Source organism: Rhinolophus ferrumequinum, chromosome 4 (genome assembly GCF_004115265.2).
Source record: "Rhinolophus ferrumequinum isolate MPI-CBG mRhiFer1 chromosome 4, mRhiFer1_v1.p, whole genome shotgun sequence".
In the NCBI taxonomy this organism is placed as follows: domain Eukaryota; kingdom Metazoa; phylum Chordata; class Mammalia; order Chiroptera; family Rhinolophidae; genus Rhinolophus; species Rhinolophus ferrumequinum.
Window position 1 is genome coordinate 76907264 of NC_046287.1, and position 24103 is coordinate 76931366.

Below are 24103 nucleotides of genomic sequence, written 5' to 3' on the forward strand. Positions count from 1 at the left end.
ACTAAATGCTAAGTTGCTAAGGTTGCGGCAGACAACAGACTCACAAAATACTTTTGTGGCCGTAACTTAGAAACCCCTTTTAATAGGGCACTAGGTTTTCCACACTACGTCATCTTCCCCCACCCCGTCAGTATTATTTCACTCCAATCTGCACAGCAGGAGAGACACAGCTGCGGTCTAACGGTGTGTCCTGCAGTCAGGGCCTCCGTGGCTGGTTGGTGGGGAAATGAACATGTGCAAAAAGAGCCCCTCTAGATTACCTTCACTGTGTGTCTCCTGACCATCCTGTTCCAAATACATACTTCCTGTACCTCCGCTAGTGTCTTTTCGCCATATTAGCCTTGCAAGCAATGAAAGACGTTCTCTCTGTGATTGCTGACAAGGTCTTGTCATTTTTGGAAACTCATGTAAAACAAAAATGCCTTATCCCCTTTCCCGCCCAGGATATGCCCCTGCCCCTTGGAGAACTTACATATCCTTGATGCAGAGGAATAAGAAGCCCCTTGTCTAAATTCTTGCCATCCCTTGACTCGATTGACGATGAAAGAGCCAAACCAGAGATGCCATAGTCCAGGGGGAAAGGGCAGGAGACTGAGGTAGTGTGAGCAAACAGTTTTCCTGGGGATGTGAGGCGACTTGTGTTGTGTCCTTGTCTTGGACAGGTGACACGTTACGGGACAGCGTGTGGATAGGGCTAGTCTTCCTGAGGAGGGTGGACTCTTCCAGTGTGATTATCTAGGGAAGACCTGTGTCCTCCACTGGGAAACAGAAGCTTGAAAGTGGGTCTTGACCTTGGACGAGCAGGAAGGGGAGCCTGTCCCTGCCTCTCTCTCTGTGTAGGATTCTGACCTTGTCGCCAGGGCTTGGGGAATGATGGCCCCGGTTGTGTGGAGGCAGGCTGGGAGCTGGGGGGAGTTGTCTCGGGGGGACTTGAAGCTGAATATGACTAAGGTGTATCTTCTAAACCAGATCTCCCGGGCACACGTGTATGTCCCTTTGCTTAGCAAAGCTTGGTTTCAGTTGGAATGAAGGAGAGGGTTCATCTGTGGCTGCTGATCTCCACATGCTTTCCTCTCTCCACTCAGGCCTCCAACACACCTGGGTGTGGGTGGCATTTGTGTTTAGGAGATCCCAAGGGCTAGGTTGGTTTTCAAAGATAAGGGTTTAGGCTTGGAATGCGGAAGAGAGACAGAGACAGAGAGAGAGAGATTGATTTAAGAGATTCTCCTTCCAGCATAGACCATGGAGGATCCAAGCTTCCAGAAAGGCAAATCCTAGCAGCAAACAGGGCAGAAGCCCAGACAGGCAGGAAGGCAGATTGGGGGGGTGGAGGTGGACCCCAGGTGAGTGAGGGCGGTCCCTGAAGCACAGATGTCCAACTTGCTCAGGGGCTGAGTGCAGAGGGCTGTAGGAAGTAGGGCAGGCACCTGGGAGCAAGGGTGGAAAACTGAGGGAGGGGACTTAGGCAGCCACCCCAGCACATGGAGCAGGACGGGACCCCGTGCAGTGATACTGGAGACCAAGGCAGAGAGCCTGGTAACCAGGCCTGGCTGCGCAGTCCAAATGGGCCCCACACACGGACCATCTGGACGCTGCAGGCCAAGCTGTGACCTTCCGTGTCTCCTGTAGTCAGGTTTGTGCTAGGGCTGTGCTGTCTGACACGGTAGCCGCTGGCCTCCTGTGGCTACTTACATTTAAATTTTAACGAACTCAACTTGACATTCAAAGAAAATTTAAAATTCATTTCGTCATTTGCATTAGCCATGTTTCAAGTACTCAGTAGCTCAGTGTGGCTAGGGTGTGGGAGGCCCCAGGTACAGAACAGTGCAGTGACCACAGGAAGTTCCACTGGACGATGCTGGGCGGTGCTGAGCTCTGGCCGTAGGGCTGGAGGGTTGCGAGTGGGTGGCCCTCTGGGTGAAGGGGAGTGGAGCGGTCCTATGTTCACCCAAGCTTCGTGAGGGATATAAAGGCCACAACAGCGCCACTCCCCCCACTGTTTCAAAATGCTGTGTATGCTACTTTCTGCCGGGATTCCGGAAAGTCTTGCAGTCACTCCTTTAAATCATTGCCTTCAAAAAAGACCTGGTAAAAAATACATATGTCTTTAAAATGTGTGCACACTTGCATCCAGTGATTCCACTTCTGAAAATGTATCCAAAGGTTATACTCAGTAGATATTCAGAAAGAGATCTATAAAAGGGACTTTCTGCATGGCATTACTCTTGGGGGGGTCAGATTTATTTGGGGTATTATTTACATGCAATCAAATTTACCCTTATCGGCTGTACAGCTGGATAAGTTTTGCCAAATATATACAGTTCTGAAAACCCCACCACAATAAAAAAAAGTTCACGTCGTGCCACCCTGTGTTGCAATTCTCTATGTTGCAAACCCCAGCGCCTGGCAACCACTGATCTGCTTTCTGTCCTGTAGTTTTGCCTTTTCATGAGTGTTAATGCAAATGGAATCATACAGTGGGTAGTCTTTCGTACCTGGCTTCCTTCATTTTGCATAATGTTTCTGAGATGCATCCATGATATTGCACTTATCAGTGGTTTGTTCCCTTGTATTGCTGAGTAGTATTCCGTTGCATGGATATACCATAGTTTGTTTCTCCATTTTTCTGTTGGGCATTTAGAGTGTTTCTAGTGTTTGGCAATTAGGAATAAAGCTGCTACAGACATTCATGTACAGGTCTTTGTGGGGAAACAGGGCACTATTTATGAAGTAAGCTTTCAGAAATAACCTAAGTGTCTTCTGACACCTAATAACCCGTATAATGCAGTAACTAAATGTAGCCACTGAAACCATGTTTGAAAAGGCTTATCTATGCTGTTAAATACAGGTAAAATAGTTTACTTGTTTAGTATACAAAATAGTGGAACACAAAACAATATGTTTTCTAGATGAACGTTACCAGTCATCTCTGGCTCCTGGAGGGTTTTTATTTTGTCCTTTGTTGTACATTTCTCTGTTGGCCTCTGAGCTTTCAAGAACCAGAAGCATGGTGCCACACGTAATGAGGTTTATTGTAAAGAACTGTGGGGCAACAAGGGACCCAGGAACCTTGTCTGCAGAGGAGATGAGAACAGACCGCACAGATCAGAGGGAGGTAGTCGCCTGCTCAGAGCTCTGCAGGAGCGACAAGTGGCCGACCCCTCAGAGGGGCCCATCCGCCCCTCCCGCTCTGTGCTCTCTCAGGTCTGTCAGTCACTCCACAAACTCGCATCAGATGACTTCCGCGTGCCAGGCATGTTTATCTCCAAGCACAATACAAACATGGTCCCTTCCTTTGTGAAGCTAAGAATTTAGTGTTGCCTCAGTCCGTCTCTCTGTGGGTCTTTCTCCCCCCTGCCCCCATCCTCCTCCTCCTTCTTTCCCTCTCTCCCTTCCTACCACCAGCTAAATTCTGTCTACTCCCCTTAATTTTCCTCTGTGGCTTCTGTTTGTGCACGAGTCCTGCTTTGCCCAGCTCTTGCTTCCTTCCTTCTTTCTGTATGTGCTCTTCCTACCCGCTTTTCACTCCTGTGTGCCTCACCTTGAAACTCCCCAAGAGAGAGAATCTGTTTGGTTCAGTGAGTCACTGGAAACCGGGGTAAGGCTCTCACAAGCCTGTGGTTTAGATGCCGTTGAGGCAGGTTTCGCTCTGGTCCAGCCAGCTGCGGCCAGGTGGCAGAGCCACACAGCACAGCAAACTGGGGGTAAGAAACCCCTGGGAAGAACTGGATGGGGCAGGTCCCAGAACGTAAGAGATTGTTTCCCCAGTATAATTTATAAAACTTAGAAATCCTTTATAATGGACACCTGTTACTTTTAAAATTGGAGGCAAGGAGAAATAGTAATCTCTAAGAAAACAATGCTTCCTAAGAAGGATCACACACACTCGGGTATGTCCTGCCTCGTTGTATAAGCAAGCGTTAATTCACCCATGTTGGCTACCTACCCAATAGCAGGGGTCAAGGCCTGAGAGAAAGGGACCAACAAACTTGGTGTGTGGACAGATAAGACAGAGGGGGCCGGGACACTGGGGACCTCAGGTGGGGCAGCGCCAGGGAGGACGCTTGGAGCACAGACTTTCTCCTGACGTTCCTTTGCCCGCTGCAGCCCTGGAGACTTGAATCCCAGGGACGACGTGGCCACACTGTCCCTAACAGAGGCCACAGCAACTAGGTGTGCTATATTTAAAAAATCTCTATGGAGACATACACATCACACCTCCCCTACGCCCAAAGAATCCTTTTCACTTGACAATACCAACTATTTACTTAGCTGTATTATTTTTCTTTCTTATCATCATCTAAACATGATTTTCCATGGTAGCAATCAATGAATGTCTGTCTCTTTGTTCTTTTTATTCATATGTACTTTTCCATGTGTTGACACAGTCCATATAGTTATTATTTTAAGAGCTCTATATCCTTTCAAATGCATGTATAATAATACCCCAAAGGTTGGGCATTTGGATTATTTACAATTTTTTTTGCTATTATGAAAAGCATAACTTAAAATAATTTAAAAATTGGACGTGTTCCATGTTTGTCAACAGTAACTATTTGTATTCTTTTGAAAAGTATTTTTATGTGTTTATTTTTCCAGGTGTGAGACCTTGCTCATAGCAGTTGGGCCTCCTTTTCCCCTGAATTGACTAATAATCCCTGGGGTCCAGAAAGCTTGATTCTTATTCCCAGTGCGAGATGAAGAGGGTGTTGGTGTCTAAGCAGCCCTGGGTGGCCTGGGTGGTCTGCTGTCCCTATTCTCTTACTAGACAGAGTGTCGTAGAAAATTGGCTTGGATCTTACTGCACCAGATTCCCACACAAGCATGGTGATGCCTGCCATTGAGCTTTCAAGGCGAGTACTTTTTTTCAAAGCTTACACTCATAAACTTAGCGATTGCTTCCAAACGAGGGTGCTAAGTCTGAAAGGGAGCCCCACCTGAGGCATCCCTAGGTGAGCCATTCTTTATGGAACCACTGGATCCTTTGCTGAACCCCCACCACCAGTCCCAGTTTCTCCCCTGGTGAATTAGAGCAGTCCCAGTTCATCCAGAATTTTCTAGTAATGTTAATCCTTAAACAGGGAGCCTTGGTGACACCTATACAGATTTTCCGTCTCGCCCATCTGGCACCCTAGAGCCTTATACACCCTAAAACTCACCCTAAAGCCCACCACTTCCAAGTTGTTCAGGTAGAGTTGGATAAAGGACTAAGTTCTGACCCATGAGACATTAGAGAAAGTTTCTGTGGAGATTTCTGGGAAAGTTTCTCTTTCCTGACCAAAAGAGACAGGAAATGCAATCCTTCTTTCTTTCTTCTTCTTACCTTAAATATGGGCATGATGTCTGGAGCTGCAGTAGCCATTGTGTGACCATGAGGTGATAAGCCTGAGACAGCAGCAAGAGATTTTCAGAGAGCCATTGATCCAATATCAATAACCACCTTCATTCAAACTCCTTGTTATATTTAAGCCACTTTAAGTTGGGTTTTCTGTTCCTTGCAGCTGAGCTCATTCCTAAAAGACATTTGTTATTAAAGCAAGGTTGCAGTAAACAGCTTACAATGAAATCTTTCCACACATTCTTAATTACTTTTATAGGATAAATTCACATAAGAGAAATTGGGAGATGTTATGCCCTGAATTGTATCCCCCCCCCCCAAAAAAAAAAGCCACACAATTGATGTGTTGAAGTCCTAAGCTCCAAAACTGTATTTAGAGATACATTCTTTAAAGAGGTAACTAAGTTAAAACAAGGTCTTTAGCGTGAGCCCTAATCTAATATAACTGGTGTCCTTATAAGAAAAGAAATTTGGACACATACGGGCACACACAGAGGAAGGGCCACGGGAAGATGTGGTGAGAAGGTGGCCACCGACAAGCCAAGGAGGGAGTCCTTAGAAGAAACCAATTCTGCCAGCACCCTGATTTCAGGCTTCTGGCCCCCAGAACTGTCAGAAAGAAATTTCTGTGGTTTCAGCCACGCAGTCTGTGATCCTTTGCTATGACAGCCCTAGCAGACTAGTACAGGGGACCAAAAACATTTTTCTCATCTGTAAAATAAGAATAATCATGTGTGTCTGTAATGTAGTTAGGAGGATGAAGGGAAATGATGCACATAAGACATTTCAGTGGATGTCTGATGTGCAGTCAGCATTCAGTAAATAATGGCTGTTACAGCCATGAAGACAGAATTTTCTGGACAAGTCTTTCCTGTAAACTTTGCAGAGAATTAACCAAAGGCCTTAGTGGTCTCAAAGAACATCACTGATCTTCAGGTACCTGTGTCATTATTGTAACAACGGCAGTGCCCTGTGATCACGTGATCTCCTCCTGGACACACGGGAGTGACACACTACCCCCTTGCATGGTGTCGTATGACTGTGAGTCACCGTGAAACATGTCATTTCCAGTCAGAGGCCATTTAAATTAGGTGCCTTCTCTGTTTTCTCTCTCTCTCCCACTTAGAAGGCTAGAAGGAAAGGACTCTGAGGGAGTGGAATCACAAGACGGAAGGGGGTTCTGAGCTACCGTTTGGAGAAATGCCGTACGGGAGAGCCCCCTGACCTACAAGGGAAGAAATAAGTCTCAGTGGTGATAAGCAAGTGAGAGTTCAGGTATGATCCCTAGGACAGTTACCTTTGCTGACTCCGGCCAATACCATCAAATGTTTTTTTCTGTGAACGGGGGCCAGCAGCAACACTCTTACTAGTAAATGAGACGTTCAGAGGGAGGGAGTGGTGCACAATGACGGTTAGATTTCAGTCAGTTAGCTGGAGCGTGGTATGGTTTGGGCCAAATGGGAAGAATAGGCCACTCAGTTGTTGCTGTTAATACTGTTCTGTGTAGAATCCTTGGTTTCCTTGATCTTCCCTTCTTTGGGGCAAAGGGCAAGCTTATAATCAGCTGCAGAGGATGGACAAGAGGTGAATACAGTAGTCACCTTTGTATATTAATTCCTCTGAGGCCTCGCCAAGAGATACTTGACCTGATGATTGATGCTGGGTGACTCTTGTCTGTACTGGATGTCGGCCAGTACAACACAACGGGGCTCATTAACTCGGTGCTGCACTGAGGTCGGAGAAAGGGCTGAAGGCTGATCTGGGTTACGGTCGTGGTCCGTCCAGGCTGCTCTGACAAAATTCCACAGACCGAGTGGCTTATGTATAACAGAAGTTTATGGCTCACAGTTCCAGAGACAGGAAGCCCGAGATAGGCAGGGGTTGAGGGAGGTATGCGGGGTGGGGGTGGGGGGCTGCGTGGTCAGGTTCTGGGGGGGGCCCTCTTCTGGACGGCAGATGACAGTCTTCTCCTTATGTCCTCACGTGGCAGACAGGTGAGAGAACGCAGTGGGGCCTCTTTTACAGGGGCACCGATCCCAACCCTGAAGCTCTACCCTCATGACCTCGCCACCCCCCAAAGGCCCTGCCTCCTAGCCTCACACTGGGCATCCAGATTTCAACACAGCAATTTTGGAGGAGCCAAAAGTCTGTGACAGTTACTCTGCAAGAGTGATCGGGGGGCAGGGACAGACTGATGATTCCAAGAACTGGATCTGACATCTCTCCACCCATGACCTCCTTGGAGTCTTCCTGTGACAATTGTAACCCTTTTAGGAAATTTTAAAACGAATTATTTTTGGTGGTATACACATGCAGTGGAATATTATTCAGCCTTAAAAAGAATGAAATTCTGATACATGCTGCAACATGAATGAATCTTAAAGACATGCTAAGGGAAATAAGTCAGTCACAAAAGGACAACTGCTGCGCGAGTCCACTTATCAGAGGTACCTAATGTAGTCAAATTCGTAGAGACAGAAAGTAGAATGGTGGTTGCCAGGGGCTGCAGGGAGCGGGGCACGGTGGAGGCGGTTAGTGGTTAGTGGGGCAGAGTTTCCATTTGGGAAAATGAAATCGTTCTGGAGATGGATGGTGGTGATGGTTGTATAGCAATGTGAATGCACTTAACGCCACTGAACTGTACACTTAAAATGGCTAAAATGGTAAATTTCACGATGTGTATATTTTTCCACAATTAAAAATATATATATTTGCAAAGCCTCTCTTAGGTGGAGGAAAGTCATCTGGAGGGTTAGAAGAATATGGTAAGTGCTCTAGCGACACAGTTCTGCCTGCGAACGGTTTACACTTTGGCGAGGGAGAGGTGACTTCAGCAATGTTAATGACAAAACGCAAACGCAGAAGGAGGGAAATAGGAAAGCAGGGTAAGAATTCAGTCATCAGGGTATCTGAGGCGCCATGGCAGGAATTGTAGAAGAAAGACCGCTTCACCTGGGCTCTGCAAGTCTGGTAAGATCTTACGTTTTAAAAGGAGGCAGGAGTGAGGCAGAGCTCAGAGCAGAATGCTCGCTAGGCATTGGGTGGTGACGTCCTGGCAGACACACCTAGGTAGAGAGGAGGGCTCCCCTTGAAAGTGGAGGGAGGTGGGGCTGGATGACAGACCAGTGAGTTGGAGCTGTAGATGGTGGGAGTTGTTGGACTTTTCTTTTCTTCATTTATATTAACTTTTTATTTTAGAATAGCTTTAGATTTACCAAAAAAGTTGCAAAGACAGTATGAAGTGTTCCCATATACCCCTCACGCAGTTTCCCCCAATGTTAAGATCTTACATTGCTGTGGTATATTTGTCACAGCCTGTGAGCCATTACTAATACATATTATCAAGTGAAGACCATGCTTTCTTCAGATTATCCCTAATATCCTTTTTTCTCTTCTAGGGTTCCACCCAGAATATCTATCCAAATTTGCACACACCCAAAATTGCAAAGACAGGATAGAGATTTCCCATAGACTCTACCTTCAGCTCCCCTTATTATTCACATTGTATATTAGTGTGGTGCCCTTGTTACGATGAACGAACCAATACTGATACCTTATGGTTAACTAAAGTCCATGCTGCATTCAGAGCTCCTTAATTTTTACCTAAGGTCCTTTTTCTATTCCAGGATCCCAGCAGGACACCACATTACATTTAGTTGTTATATCTCTGTAGGCCACTCTTGGTTGTGACTGTTTCTGAGACTTTTCTCGATTTTGATGACTCAGACAATTTTGAGGATACTGACCGTCCCTTAACTTAGGTTTCTCTGATAATCTTCTCACGGTTACCCTGGGGTTATGGGTTTTCGGAGGAAGACCATGGACCTAAAGTGCCGTGCCCGTCTTACCCTGTTGGTCTGTCATACGTCACATCCTTCATGGTTTCCTTGACCACCTGGCCAGTGTACTGTTTGTCAGGTTTCTCCATTGTAAACTTATCTTTTCCCTGTTTTCCAAACTCTCCTCATTGGACATTTTTGAGTAAGGAAAGTGATTAGATGAAAGTGGTATTTTTGGAATGGAAAGTCCATCCATGGCTTATGTGGCTGGATGGGAACTTATTAATCATAAATGGTCTAAATGCTTCACACGTATCACAACGTTTAATCCTCACATTGACCCCCATTTTACCGGGGAGGAAACTGAGGCACTGAGAGGTTAAATAATTTGTTACAGGTCACAAAACCAGTAAGCAATCGACCTGGAATCTGAACCTGAGGAGAATGTGTCTCCAAAGTCTGTGTCATCACTATGTCATCCTGGATGGACGAGCGCAGTGAGTTCAGAATGTGCTTGAGCATCAGGATTTCGGTTTGAAGGCAGATTCCCCGGGTCAGCCTCCAGAGATTCCGTTTTAGTAGGGCTGCAGCAGAGCCCAGGCATTTGTATCTTAACAAGATCCTTGGGAGACTCAATAGGCCAAATCCATGGACCCACTGGGTTAAAGAACAGAGAGGCTGGGGCTGCGAGCACTCAGGATGTATTTGGGACAAATCGTCATTAGTCACAGAGGGCTCACATAGTGTCTGCATTGAAAGCAAAGGATGGTTGAGCTGGGCATTGCAGAGGGAGATGGAAAGGCTTTCCACTGACTGGCGTGGGCATAGGTGAGACAGGCGACATTCAGCCTGGGCAATGGAGGACATACCAATATCAGTTACAGAAATACAGAATTCCACGGCGGGAGGCTGTTGGAGGAGAGGTGATGAAGCAAGCTTTGAACATGATGTGGATGTGCTGGGGGAGCTCCTGGGAGAAACCGCTCAATAAGATGTGGGGTGGAGCCCTGACAGGGCTCTGACACAGACTGGGAGGCACCGAAGAAATCCCAAGTATATGAGTTTTCTGTGCACTAAACAGGGGAAAAGATAGAGCCTCGGGAAATGCCTCGTTTCGGTAGAGAAAGAGGGAAAACGGTAGTGAGGGAACCCTGGTGTCAGTTCACCTCCCCCAAAACAGAATGACAAACCGAGTCAGACTCCCGCACAGTTCACTTCTGGACTGACCCTATCACTAGGGTAGAAGTACCAGACTTGGAAATGGTTCACAGGGACAAAGAGAATTTCCTTGAGTCCCATAAATGGTGTCACTTCACTGGGGTGACCCCTCTTGCCTTTAAGGGTCTCGAGCCCGGGAGGGTGGGTCTGGCTCCATCCTGGCCTGAGGCACTGAAACAGTGGAGCAAACTGCTAGCTAAGGAGCTGGTGTCCTTGAAAAGTTTTCCCCAAAGCAGCTTCTCTGCCTTGGATTCTGGAACGGGGCTTTCGCTTTAGCATTTCGAGGAAAAGCTAAATTCCCAGCCTGAATCATGGGCAGCCATGAAATTCTCTTGACCTGGAATCCAAGTTTCTTTGCTCTAGAAATCCTCCCCCTTAGTTTGCACATACCCTGTACATGCTAGGTCCAAGTACCATGACTTGTTTTAGCACTGGACTCCTCACTGACCTGGAGTGAGCTTTCCCCTGTTCCCAGGACTTGCCCTATCCACGGGATGCTTGCAGGGCAAGGAGGCACTCCTCCTGCCTGTGGTTCTAAAAAGAGTCAACTTGGGTGAGTCCAGGTGGCCTTTGCTTCTGGCAAATCCTGTCACTGAAGAAGAGAAAGAAAACCCAACCCATACATTTCATCTCCTTTTACTGCAAGCGATGCAGGCCACTTGTAGAACTATTTTAACAGTGTGACAGTCTGGTAAAGGGATTCCAGAAAAAGCCAGAATAGGTTGTCAGTTGATTTCCCCCAGTATTCAGATTCCAAATGGTTGGATCAGTGTGTTGATTTGGCTTTAGTATAGATTTCAAGCCATTCGATTTGAAGGGCATCGAGTAGCAGAAAGTTGGTTGTTGAGAACAAATAAGTATCTTCTGACAATTTGCCCTTAAACAGAGACAAGTGCCCTCGCAACTCCTCTTGCTTATTCAACCAGTAATTATTTAGTGCCTGCTGTGTGCTGGGCATATAGTGCTGGGTGTACAATGGTAAACAAAATTGTACCGGATCCTGGATCTCTTAGTCTTTTGCACCCAGAGGGAGTGATAGTTATTATTCAAATAATCACACAAATACATGTTATTACATCTTATTGCAGACTGGGATAAGTACTCTAAATAAAAGGAACACAGTTTTATGAAAAGAAGGAACCTAGTTCAGAGTAGGACTCAGGAAGAATTTAGATCTTCTTATACCTTGAATGGAAACTGGGACACTCAGGCAAAAACAAGAAACGGAACAATAGAGTTTAAGCTCCACTTTGTAGGTGTGGTGATATTTAAGTATCAGCCTAAATTAAGATCTCTGTCATTTCTCTATCCCCAGCAGGTCCTTACATGGTGAATGGAAATAACCACTCTAAGCAACTCACAAGCTGAGACTTTGAAATAACCAGCTGTTGTCAGAGCACAAACTCATGCGCGTAGGGCCCTGCCACTTGGAGTCCCTCCCCCAGCTCTTTTGAAATGGAACCAGGCCACACGTGCTAAACACGGGCCCAGCTCTGGCAGTGAGGCATACATGGGAAGCAGTGGGATGAGGCAGTAACTTTCACTCGCTGGGTAAAAGGTTACAATAATGTCCTCCGCGCAAAGTTTCCTGAAAGAATGTTGGGTAGCTAGCTGAAGTCAAAACGAAGTGACTTCACCAATGACTGAAGAGGAGTCTGCCATCTGTGCTGTAACCCATTTATGGTAGATGGCAGGGAGTAAGACGGGCATGTCAATTAAATTCAGCCAAAGCTATAAGAATATATAACTGCTTGAGTATTATGCTCAGTTTTTTTATTGTTACATTAAAAACTGACTCTCCGGCTACTTCTACTGAGTCAAATCTATAGACACAAAGAAGTATAAAGTAGAAGGGAACTTAGAGTTTAGTTAATCTAACAGTTTCCAGATTTTTGGACTTCACAGACTGATAAAGTGTCAAAAAAGGATTTGGAAGACTTACGTAGCATTGAAGCTTTTTATTTACTCAAGTAGAGTAATTAAAAACACCTGTTATTCATGATCACCGCATGGTGTTACATCGAAAGTGCATTATGACAAAGTATGTATAACTTAGTGTTTTAATAGAAATAAATTAGATTTATGAAAAACTCATTGCATTTCGGGGGATGAGGGTGTTTTTTATTTCTTTTTTTAAAACAAATTTTATTGGGGAATATTGGCGAGCAGTGTTTCTCCAGGGCCCGTCAGCTCCAAGTCAAGTCGTTGTCCTTCAATCTAGTTGTGGAGGGTGCAGCTCAGCTCCAAGTCCAGTCGCCGTTTTCAACCTTTAGTTGCAGGGGGCACAGCCCACCATCCCATGCGGGAATTGAACTGGCAACGTTTTTGTTGAGAGCTGATGCTCTGACCAGCTGAGCCATCCGGCCGCCCCTGTTTTTCCATTTCTGCATGGACATGTGAAAAACAAAAACTTCTTCACAGTCCAGCAGCACCACTTCGTGCACTACGATTTGAGAACCGCTGATTTAATTCACGTCTCCCCTCATTTTACAAGCGAGGAAGCTGAGGCCCCAAGTGACCACAAGCATTGCCAGGCAGCAGCTCACAGCCAGGGACTAGTCCTGTTTAATGTCAAGCCTTTTGAACCCAACATGCTTGGGTTGCCATGAGTCCCTGCAGGGGCCCATCTCTCTCTTTACCTTGATGGGTCATGTGCTGCCCTGGACACAGCGGGGAGGGTGGATGAGGGCAACAGAGAGAGAAACAGGCCTCTTCCTTCCTGCCCTCTGGGTCCTATATGCCCTGGTCTGTGCTCTATATGCCTCTTGCTCATGTCTGGCTCTCCCTGAGTTTTAGTGTCAATCCACAGTGGTTCTTCAGACCACTGGGAAATATTTTGTGCGTGACAACTTCTTTGTAATGTCCATTCCTCTGCCTGCGCTCTCTTCTGTAAAGACTTGTGCTCCATAAATTGTGAGTTTACTGCTGATGTTTTTAGAGAGTTGAATATTACTTTAAAAGCACCCTAGTATGTTCAATGTTTTCTTGCAATGTTTTGTTATATATATTTAATTATGGTTGACATTCAGTATTATTTTATGTTCATTCCAGGTGTACAGTGCAGTGGTTAGGCATTTATATATCTGTGAAATGATCCTTCCGATAAGTCCAGTGCCCATCTTACACCCTATGTAACCTTTACAACATTATTGATTATATTCCCCTTACTGTATTTCACATCCCCGTGACTATATTGTGATTACCAGTTTGTACTTTCTAATCCCGTCACCTTCTTCCCCTTTCGGAAACCACCTCTCATCTAGCAATCATCAGTTTTTTTTCTATATCTCTGAGTCTATTTCTGTTTTGTTGACTTCTTTATTCTGTTCTTTAGATTCCACTTATAAGTGAAATCGTATGGTAGTTGTCTTTCTCAGTCTGACTTATTTCACTCAGCATAAAGTCCTCCAAGTCCATCCATGTTGTTGCAAATGGTAAGATTTCATTCTTTTTTATGGCCAAGTAATACTCTGTTGTATAAATGTGCCACAATTTCTTTATCCAATTGTCTATTGATGGGCATTTTGGTTGTTTCCATATCTTGGCTATTGTGAATAGCACTGCAGTAAATATAGGGGTGCATGTATTTTTTTGAATTACTGTTTTGGATTTCTTTGGATAAATACCCAGGAGTGGAATTGCTGGATCATAAGGTAGTTCTATGTTTAATTTGCAAAGTCAGGGTTTAATCTAAAATAAAGATTCTCTTGTACACAGTGCTAGGTATAATACAAGTAGAACACTTCATTTGGGAATGTTAGTTTTAAGCAACAGAAACTGATTCTGGTTTATTGTAGCAGAAAGGGACTTTATTAAAAAGGATATCAGGTAATTGACAGACTCACCAGGAGGGCTGGAGAATTAGGCTTGGAGACTTTGCACAGCCAGTAACAACTGCCCAAATCATCCCCCAGAACCTCTGGTGCCACCGGTCGGATGAGAGGCTGCCACCAGGCTGGCTGCAGAGGCTCCTAGAACTTGTGCCATTGCCACCACCCAGCATAAAACTGACACTGCCTCATCCCCGCTTCTTCACGTCAGTAGCTTCTAGTCAAAAGTCTGGGACGGGACCCTCTGATGGGCAGAGCTTGGGTCATTGCATGAGCTACAAAGGAGTCTGGGAAGGTGAGTCTCTGGCACGGGTGTCCAAACTGCGGCCCACGGGCCAACTGCGGCCCGCAATCCATTGTTAATTGGCCCGCAGCAAATTCCAAAAATATATTTAGTTTACTGAAATAAACCAGGTGAGGCAATATGTACTTCACCTCGCGTGAGTGGCCCGGCTGTTTGTGTATTTTACTGCTTATGGCCCTCGGTGAAAAACGTTGAAAAAAGTTTGGACACCCCTGGTCTCCGGCCTTTGCTTCCTCTATTGTACAAGGCACGCTTTGCATCAGTGGGATAGGAGACTCCTGAAATGTAAAAGTGTACATGCTAGGCAGCCAAGAATAACAGATAATTTCCTTTTAAATTAACTTAGAAAGTTGGGGCAGCAGAAATTCTTTCCAATAGTAGTAAAAGCAAAATCTATTGATTTGGGTCCAGGTTTGATAGGCATTTAAATACGTTTTTTTCTTTTTTAGATAGGAGAATCCTAACAGAACCTATTGTTGACCACCGTAGGGTAATTCACAGGGACTTCTTGGTTTTCTCTTTCTTAGGTGGGTTTGTTGAACCCCAGAGCCCTGCCGAGGCCTGCTCAGAACAGGAGTGGGGGAGGGGCTGGCATTCCCTGGGCCAAATGGGAGGGTCTGTCTGTTCAGGGCTTGTCAACCACATGGGGAATTCTCCTTGTGGGACTGCATTGCCGTGCAGAAGGTGGTTCTTTTTCATTTCCCTTATGCAAACTTCCTTTAGGCTCACTGTAATCAACGTACGTACAAATGGAGACTATTAAGCTGTTCAACAGTGTGTGTTTCCCAGATTTCCCAGATTCCAGAAGAAGTCAACCTGGGTCTTTCCCAAGACAGGTGATTCCAGCAAGAGTTGACACTGGATCAGGCTTCCTAAGCCTTTCCACTAAAAGCTCCTGAAGGCTGAAAGGGAGCATAGCCAGAGAGAAGATTAACATTTCTTTGAAGGGAAGTTTTATCTGTCACCTCCATGCAGATTTGATAGCTCACCAAAGTGTATCCATGTGTGGCCAGCTGCGTAGAGCCTGGAGATTTTATTTTTGCTACCAAAGGTGCCAGCAGTTTTCTGCACCAGAGGTAGAGGCTCAACTTGCCCTGGAGAGACTTGTTTTGAGAAAATCACCCAGGCGGGGCCTTCAGGTCACAGAAATGTGAAGCTAGCACACGCTCAGTGTTCTCAGAGACCCTGATCCCCTGAGGGCAGTGAACTGCTTCCCTGCAGAGTTAGAAGAAAGATTTTTTTTTCCCTTCCCAAATGTGTATTTAGCCTGATCAGGAAAATGTTGTTGATCTTGGCAAATGCCTGTGTGCCTGCCTTCCAATCCACGCATGCTCACAGGACAGCTGGAGTCCACGCTAGACTCCGCCCACGGGCCTGGTCTCTGCTTCCCCTCACGTGGAGGCAAGTGGTGACAAGGCCTGGCCCAGACTGGCACAGTGCAACCTGGACTATTTCTTTTTCCTTTTATTGAGTAAAGTACACATAATACAGAATTTACCACTTTAAACCTTTTTTAGTGTGGCACATTATTGTGCGATCGTCACCACTATTCATCTCTGGAACTTTTCATTCTCTCAAACGGAAACTCTCACACCCATGAACTCTTAACTCCTCATTCTCTTCTCCCCCAGTCCCTGGCAGCCCCCGTCCTGTTTCCTGTCCTGAATCTGACGAGGGACCTCATGTAAGTGGAATCAGACAGTATATGTCCTCCTGAAGGGATTCTCGATGGCACCTGAGACTGAATGGGCCGGACTTTGTGAAACACGTCATTGGTGACGCGTGATTGCTCTTGGCTGGTGGCGAGCAGACCCCGTGGGCAGGAGGAGATGTTTTCCTCTGAACAAATGGACATTAGTCCTGGAAAGAGTCGAACCCCAGAGTAGGTGGACTGAGGCTGGGAGAAGTAGGGCTTTTCTTTCTGGAACTTATATGACCTTGGTTCCAAGGTGCAGAGCTACCTGGGTGTTCTCTTTGGTGGGCTGTGAGTGGCACCCTGCCCGCAAAGAGCCTGCTGAGGGCAGTGTGGGGACTGAGGGTGACAGCCTGTGGGTGCTAACGTAAGCCTTTCCATCGCAGGCATCTTCACCCTCTGTGCTCCTTCAGTTGTCCCCTGTCCCCAGTGATACCCAGTTGACAGACAGCACACCATCTCAGTTTAACTGTGGGGAATGAAAGGGGAGATGGTTCCCTGTGGGGCTGAGTGTGGCTGGCAGTGGTGGCACCAGCCAAGGACAGCCGGATCCAATGACACAGACAGCTCACGAAGCTGTTGAGAGCCAACGCTCCATCAGGACAGCACCTTGGAGAGGAGAGGGCAGCAAGGGCCAAGGGATCTGTCCCAGAATATTGTGCATCAATGCGCTCGAGAATCGTAGAAATTCTAGCAAGCAGCCTGGTGTGAGCTCACGACACCATGACTTGCTTTTCAAAAGAGAATTATAATTTATGTTTTAGACACAGGCTTGTGAGACCAGAGCCGCCAAGTTAAACATCTTTGACTTGATCTGATGATGAGATTTAAAATTCCTTTCTATGAACGAAAGCTGACGCTCAAGGAAGACGTGTATGGACCCCCAGTCCCTCATGCTCAAGGACACACAGAGCCCTGGGTAATTACAAAACGCAGATTTGATTGCGTGCTCAAAATGTGAGAAAGTTCAATTTTAAAGTGTGCCATGTTTTCCACTTTTATGTAGCTTAAGTCAGAGCAGACATCTCGGGGTCCCATTCTCCGGCCTAAGCAACCCTGAACAGTAAGTTGGGAGCCACACAGGAATTCAAGCGAGTACTGAATAGTAAAGCCATATCGTGGGAAATGAAACCATGGAAACGGGGCTTCAGTCTCTACAACATGCAACAGGGTGGAAGATAAAGTGCCCCGAGAGAATTCATAGCTTCAGGATCCTTCATGTGCACTCAGAGAGATTTCTCCAATTGTGAACTGCAAAATTATAAAGATAACGCTTAGTAATAGCCTTCTTCCTATTATTCTCTATTATCCCAAACGAATTCCCAGCTAATAGCGCCTTTCTCCCCTCACCCTATGCCTGTGGGAGAAGTTGACCTAAACTATTATCCCTCTTTTATGAGTAAAAGAAATTAAAGCTTAGAGAAATTAAATGATATGCCTGAGACTCTAAAATTAGTCTGGGGCAAAAGCAAGATGAGAGCTTATGTCCCCTTCTTTTTCTCCAAGGTTATGCTTCTTTATGTAGGTACCAGACCTCTGTAGGTTTGAACATCTCTGCCAACTTCATAAACAACCTCAAAAGCTTTGTAAAACCTTTGTATAATATAGGTCTCTGTTGGGACCCTTTCCATCTCTTAAATCAATACATCTTTTGAGCCACGTCTTTTGAGAAGCTTCTTTAACCAGTTCAGCGCAGGCTGATCCCCATGCTTGGTAACCTTCCGTCACACTTAGAACCCGCACCGCGCCATGGAGCACATAATGATATGCTTTCGGGCGTTGGTGGCTGCTTGCGCGCTGATGACAGGGCGAATTTGCTGAAGAGTAGGCACTCAGCTGCATCCCCCATCTCTCTGGTGACCCTCGTGGCTGCTAGAGTCACTTCAGGCAAGGACAAGTGCCTAATGCCGCTTGCCGAGTGATGACAATGCTGGTATTGCCCAAGTGCTGAGCGAGGGCACTTGTCTTTGAACCGGAAGCCTCCATCGCTTGTTTCAACCCCTCTGTCTCCGTGCTCCATTTCATTCTCTACATAGCAGTTGTCAATATCACTGTACTGTGTGTGTTATTTATTTACATGTCTACGGCTCTCTCCCCCACTACAGTGTAAACTCAGAGAGAGCAAGATCATCCTTGCTTCTCCAGCTCCTGGAACATATAGCAGGTGCTCAATAAATGGTGGTTGAATGAAGAATGCAGGTCTAAAGCAATGTTCCATGGAGGTGTGGGCGCCAGCTCATTTGCATCAGAACCACAGAAGATGCTTATTAAAAATGTAGGTTCTTGGCCTTGTCTCAGAACCACCAAATTACCATCTCTGGAAGTGGGATCCGGGACATAGCAATGTTGATTTTTATGTGCATTCAAGTTGAGGAGAGCGGAACTTATTTTTAAGATGAGAAAATCGAGCCTCAGAGATATAAAGGGATTTGCTCAAGGTCACCAGATAGATTATAGCCAAGCTGTTATTAGAACCAAAACTTCAGTTCTCAGTCCAGAACTGTACCACACCAGGCTGCCTAATTTATATAATTGATAACAGTTTCTAAAGGATTTAGCCTACCATTTGCATGCACAACCCTACGTAGGAGATATTATTGCTATCTACAGCTTAACGAGTAGAACTCAGAATGACAAATGGTGACGTGTTTATGTAATAACAAATAATCCCAGCCTCCTGAGGGAGTGGGACTGGGGCCCAGCTCTTGCAAATACAAATTCCTGCTCTTGCCACAGCAACGTCCCTTCCTTTCAGTGATGTCATATATATTTCTTAAAGGTTGAAGATAACTAAAAATAGCTTAGGTAAGTAAGTGGTATAATGTCCAAATTTTGTGTAAGCAAAGAAATAGATGTTTTCAGTTAGATGCATATTAAGTGTATGTAACTATAGAAGAAAAAAAACCCCACCATAATTAAAAAGATTGAGACTCCAGGATATTCTTCTCCAGTTACCTACCTATTCCAGGGGAATCCTCCCTTTGATTTGGAAAAAGGATCAGGGTAAAAAGGGTAAGGCCTTTTCTTGTATGTACCAAAGAATGTACCAACGAATGCATGTTACTGAAGCTTAGAGGGGAGAAGACCTAGCCACACACCAGGGGCAGGGCTGAGCTCTCTGGCAATCCATGGGCATGGCCTGGGTCCTGTTTTGGTGAATCCACCCAACTGCTCTCCTTGCCTCCCTCCCACACACATTCATGTTGTCATTTGTGTGTCTGAGCATCTTTGGAAAGCCTTTTTTTAGGTACAGTCAAACAAGGAGCCAGAGAGCATGCTCCAAGCCCGGGCCCTGGGTTGGTCTTTCCCTCCTGGGACTTTCCACCCACCTGCCCCTCTTCATTTCTGTGTGAGGAAGGCGAGATGAGTAGGAGGAGCAGAAGGAAATAATCAAGACCAGCGATAGCCACAGTAGCAAACCAAGTTTTCACTTACAAATTGCCCCTGAATGGCCTGAGGAGTTTATTTAGGCAGATGTAAATCATTGTAGAGTTGCCAACAGACCGCATGTAAGCCATGTTCAAATACATCTGGGACTCATCTATCTATTATGTACACTCTGAGTGACACTTGGGGAAATCCTAGTGGAGGCTGTGCCTAAAGTTAAAAATCAACACCAGTTGGCTTGAAATTGAATTTAAGAAGGGCTCCGCCAACTCAGCAACAGTCTCCCTCCCTCCTACCGCCCTTTCTTCTTGGAGAAAATCAATAACATTTATGAATCTCTAGACAGATCAGGAAAAAAAGAGAGACAACACAAATTACCAATGTTAGGACTGAGAATCTATCACTCCTACCAATGACAACATGAGTGTGTGTGGGAGGGAGGCAAGGAGAGCAGTTGGGTGGATTCACCAAAAGAGGACCCAGAATCTATCACTGTAGACTTTACAGATATTAAAACAGTGGTTCTCCGCCCAGGTCTATTCTCCTCCACCCCAGAGGATATTTGGCAATTTCAGGACTTGTCCTGGGCATGCATGACGCTCTCTGCCCCATGCCATTCTGTGCTGTGAGGCTTGATCAGCACATAATACCGGGAGAATTACCCTTCTCTTCTGTTCAGTGGCAGGTTAATTATTGCTCTGCAGCTCTTTATGGAGCAGACCCTTGACATCTGAGGATTTCACATTTGTTTCTCACTGTTTGCAAACAGCCCTCTTAGGAGAATTCGCACGCCATGATCAAACCCATCCCGCACTCTAGTAAAGATCTAAGTAATTATTTCACTTAAGGGAGATCAGGGCTCCATGTTGGAAGAGGTGTCCTTGTGGATATTCCTTCGTCCTTTAGGCTTTCCCTAAACCTGCACCCACACCCCTCCCTCCCTGGAAAGCGCCACTCCTCTGCACAGACTAAAGGGACTTTCTACCCATTGTCTTCTTGCAACTTGCACACTATGTCGCCTCAGGCTTGGGCCAGATCTCAGTGAAGATTTCTGCTGTACAGGCTTCTGCTGGCCATGCAAGTGTAAGGGTGTCCCAGTCCCGGAAGTGAGGGCAGCAGCGGAAACTTTGACTGGTTTGTCACCTTTCCACCCACAGTGGCTGAGGCTGCTTTCCTCCTGAATTTATCTAAGGGAAAACATACTATACCAACACATGCAAGAATTTTCTTCCAAATATCAATACTCTAGTCTTAGTTGAAGAATTTATGTTCTTCCTATTAATATGCCTTTGACTCTACACCTTGCAAAACTAAAAGCCCTGACGTTATCATGCGCAAGGAGCATTTGCCTCCTTCCTGGGATTAATTTCACTGCCGATGCCTGAGTCTCCAGCATGGGCGGATGGTGAGGGAGGCGTCAGCTGATTCCATCATACGCGTAAGACTTGGTGTTTCTTATGTTTGGGAGATCTTTGGTTCTAGAATGTAACTGGGCCCAGTGCAAAGGGAACTGAGGAGGTGGCGACGAAGGGCTGGCTTTGGACTAAGCTCCCTGCTCTCTCTGCACATCCCAACAACCAAGGTCACAGCGCTACACGTGCCGATGTGGCTTTGAGGGAGCAGCCGGTGAGCGGAGGAGAGGGGCCACTTAGTGTCAGGAGCAACTATAAGGAAGAGCCTCAACATCTGGCGACTCCCTAACAAATACCAAAAGGGTAATAAACAACATACAAGATACTTTATACAGTTATTTCAATTACTATCTTGGGTTTGCTCTTAAGGTGCAGAGAAAGTTTCATTGGTTCAAGGTCAGGATGTTTTTCTTTATAGCTTTTAAAGTTTTTAACAGGATATAGTTTATATTCCAACACCAACAGAACTTTTTTTTTCCTGCATGAGGACTGCATTATTTTTTATATTTCTGTATTCTTAAGCAGTTGACATTAGTTGGAGAACCATAGGCAAAGCCTGTAACGTTTCTGGATTTGTCATCTCATTTATTCAATGGAGGCAGTGGGAGAGGGGAAAGCCAAAGACAGCAAGTTCTCATCTCAACTCTGCCACGGGTTAGCTGTGTGAATTTGGGGGTGTAAATACTTTTAGGGCAAAGGAGATTGTCTTTGAGTCTCTCCTGAGAATCAGCCTCCAATATGTCATGATCTTACTCTGGGTCTTCGTTTCATCTTTGTAAGATTAGGGGACAGAAATAGACAATTTTGAAGGTATCCTCAGCTGTTTCATCACTTCATGTACAAATTCCCTTTCCACTTGCCCTAGGCAAGCATTACTCCCATAAGGACGCATACACAGGCAAGCACATGGACACACATTTACACCTCACTGCCCACCCGAGCGAGGGAAAGCATTCTCATGTTCCTCCATGGTAAGTTTTTGGGCCCTACCTGCTGGTGTTCTGATAAGTGTTAGGAGGTGCATCTGAGAAACAGCTCTAACCCTGATCAGCAGCACCTCTGTGGGGGCCGGGAGTGTGTATGTGTGTGGGTCGGGGAGGGAGAGGGACTTCCTATGGTGATAGGTCCTACATTGTCGTCTTACATCCTTCCAGATAAGGATAGCATGTTGAAAATACCACTAATACCCCTCTCTCCTGAAAGCCCTCCAAAACTACAATAAAGGAGTTGTTGTTTTTTGTTTGTTTGTTTTTTTAAGGCATGGGGAAAATGGGAGAGGAGAAAATCTCAGCAGACATTTGGAATCTGGAAAGCAAATGAATGATGCTAACTGACTTAACAGACATAGGAAGCTGAATCCTAGCTCAGCAGTGAGGAAAGTGGGTTGACACCACAAGTTCCTTAAAGATGTGAATTGGTAACACTGAGCACCTCTGGAAATGGGGGTCAAAGGAGGAGTCTAAAGAAGGAGGATTTGTTGAAAGTGTTTGAAGAAGCAGTTTGATCCCCAGATCACGTTCTCTAATTTGTGCAGTCAAGCGGTAGGCCCTCCTTCACATTCACAGAATATTAGAAGATTATTCTCTGCAGAGGGAAAACAAGTTCTCTGGATTGGGGGACAGTAGACAGAGATGGAAGTGGGTGCTGTGTTAGAAATAGGGAGGTGAAGTAAATGCATTCTGATTGGAGTTAGAGGACCCCCCCCCATAACTCTCTCTCTCTCTCTCTCTTTCTCTCTCTCTCTCTCTCTCACACACACACACACACACACACACACACACACGCACTAACCCTCCCCATTCCTTCATCTCCCAGAATACTGACAGCCAGGCTGTTGTTCTCCAGATAGGAGACCCGAAGAGTCCTCTGGGGAATATGACCAGCCCAAGAAGAAAGTTGTCAACGTACTGATCATGAGTTTCCCAATGAAACAGCTCAGATCACCCTAGGGTGACGTTTGCTATTGAAAAGCCACAGCCACGGATTCACTCTTATCAGCATATGATCAAGCATTACCACAATGTGAGTAAAGTCCTGATGTGGAAGGTCCAGACCAGGACAAACAAACATAAAAAACAAACAAAAAGAAAAAGAAAAAGAAAACAGAGCTATTCAAAGAAAAGAAGCTTTTTAAAAACCTATAAGTAGTATCTTCAGGGATGTAAGAAAAGATATTTCAATCTTGAAACAGTAACAGAATGATAATAAAATAGAACTTTTGAAGAAAAAGGAGCTTTAAACATTTAGAAACATGATAACAGAAAAATTTTAAAACATCATAAATTGGAAGATAAGATTGAAGAACTCTCCCAAAAAGTATAACAAAAATCCCAAAATTATGTAAAAGCAAAAAATAAAAAAATTAGAGGACTAGTCCAGGAAGTCTACTATCTAAATAATAGGAGGTTCAGAAAGAGAAAATAGAGAAAATGGAGTGGAATAAATCATTGACAAAATGATCTAAGACAATTTCCTAGATAACAATGATGTAAGTTTGCAAACTGACACACAGTAGATAAAAATAGACACAAATCAAGGCATGTCATTGTGAAACTGTAGATCTCCTGGGTTACGGAGAAGATCTTAGAAGATCAAAGGATTACAAAGGCTCAAATTAAAATGTCCTTAGGTTTCTCAACAGTAATGCTGGAGGCCAGAAGACAATAAAGCAATGCCTTCAAAACTTTGGTGAAGGGACATCCCAGGATGATAGTTCTACACCAGATGTTGAGAACAAACGGTCCAGACTGGAGCTGGTCAGAGAATCTGGGAGATATTTCTTCATGACGATCAAATTGATAAAATATGTGATATTCTGAATGTCTTGAGAGTATGTTTACATAATTGAATGAGTTTATGTTTAAAATTAGTGATAAGCACTAATAATAAAATTATTCAGGGAAGTAAAAAGTTCAGCATAGGAAAAATCATTATAGTTTACTACAGGGCTTAGTTCAAAGTAAGATTTACATGGTCATAATGATAGAAACACCAAATAAAGATCTAACAAAAATGGTAACTGTATTGGAAGGACGAAGGTACGGGAAAGGTCTCTGTGTTTCATTGTGGTAAGAGTAGGAGAGGGAGCCAAATCCCTAACTTGCAAATTGGCAAGTCTATAGATAAAGCCTAAAAATGAAAA

General features: G+C 45.1%; 1 long non-coding RNA gene across 1 annotated transcript; it reads left to right on the forward strand.

Annotated features, from left to right (window-relative positions):
• Positions 1–6424: 6424 nt before the first annotated feature.
• Positions 6425–12232, forward strand: LOC117021582 (uncharacterized). Its single transcript, XR_004422882.1, has 3 exons — positions 6425–6613; positions 9515–9614; positions 11651–12232. It is a non-coding gene; the product is annotated as an uncharacterized LOC117021582 (long non-coding RNA).
• Positions 12233–24103: the final 11871 nt, after the last annotated feature.